Source organism: Bison bison, unplaced genomic scaffold (assembly GCF_000754665.1).
Source record: "Bison bison bison isolate TAMUID 2011002044 unplaced genomic scaffold, Bison_UMD1.0 scf7180017864063, whole genome shotgun sequence".
Classification (NCBI taxonomy): Eukaryota; Metazoa; Chordata; class Mammalia; order Artiodactyla; family Bovidae; genus Bison; species Bison bison.
Window position 1 is genome coordinate 16190218 of NW_011494635.1, and position 1068 is coordinate 16191285.

Below are 1068 nucleotides of genomic sequence, written 5' to 3' on the forward strand. Positions count from 1 at the left end.
GTGACTAGAGATGTAAGAGCCAACTCAGGAGTGACCAACGAGCACAGATGGCTGTCCTGAGGGGCTGCAGTGGGCAGGCGCAGGGCCTGAGGCCTTTGTTCTCTCTCGTGGAAACCAGGCAAACAAAGCAAAATGGAGGCAGCACCAGGAATGCTCGCCAGGCTCCACTTGTTCCCCAGATCACGTAGGCCCAGAGGGACAGAGAGCCGGAAACACCACCACCAGACAAAGGGAAAGGTGAGCTGGCGGGAAAGGTCTCTGGGTTGGGAGGGGATTCAGGAGACAGGGCTTCTAGTCCCCAATTTGGGAGCTGAGCTGCAAGCCTGGTGGTCAGCGAATAAGTGTGCCAACTGCCAGCTGGGAGCTTCACAAACCCTGAGAGCTCCCAGGCCCATGGTCATCCCATGGGGTGAGATCCACAGACCCATATTTACAAGGTCCCAGGTGACCATGGCATCAGCTCTATAGTGGTGCTGGGGTCCAAGGAACTGAGGAAGGAAGGGCTACCTGTCCTGGACTGAGAGCCCCCCTGGTGGCCCCCACAGCTGAGTATCACGGGGACCCCGTACTGGGCGTCACGGCCTCAGCACCCTCTAAGCCAGCGTCTGCACTTGAGAGCCATCTGTCCTGTCTACCGCACCAAAGGCCCGCAGGACAGGGGCCCTGCCATACTTGTCTCTGTGTCCAGCTCTGGGCCCCAGCCTGGAGTGGAGATGCAGGAAGCGTCTGGGGGCCAGGTGACACCCCAACATGACAAGCATGGGGGTCCTGTCAAACTGCTGAACATGGGAATTCTGGGGGAGTAAGGCCCCAACTGGTGGGCACAGCCCTTTGGGGGGCCTGCTTCAGTTCAACAGCTTGACCTCAAGTTCCCAGGTGCTAACTGCGGGCTGGGGGTCAGAGCAGTACTGTCATTTCTCTCCCTTCTCTGCCTTGGGACAAGGAGATGCAAACGACTTGCCCAAGGCCAACAGGGAACTTGTGGTGGTGAGGGTTAAGGACACAGGAGGGTCTGAGCTTCACTCTCTGCCTCATGACAAGCACCAGGTTTCAGTGGGAGGGGGGTGG

At 58.8% G+C, this 1068-nt stretch overlaps 1 protein-coding gene across 1 annotated transcript in view; it reads right to left on the reverse strand.

Moving 5' to 3' along the window:
* MRGBP (MRG/MORF4L binding protein) overlaps window positions 1-1068 on the reverse strand; it is a 29248-nt gene that overhangs the window by 2168 nt on the left and 26012 nt on the right. The gene's annotated exons all lie outside the window — the stretch shown is intronic.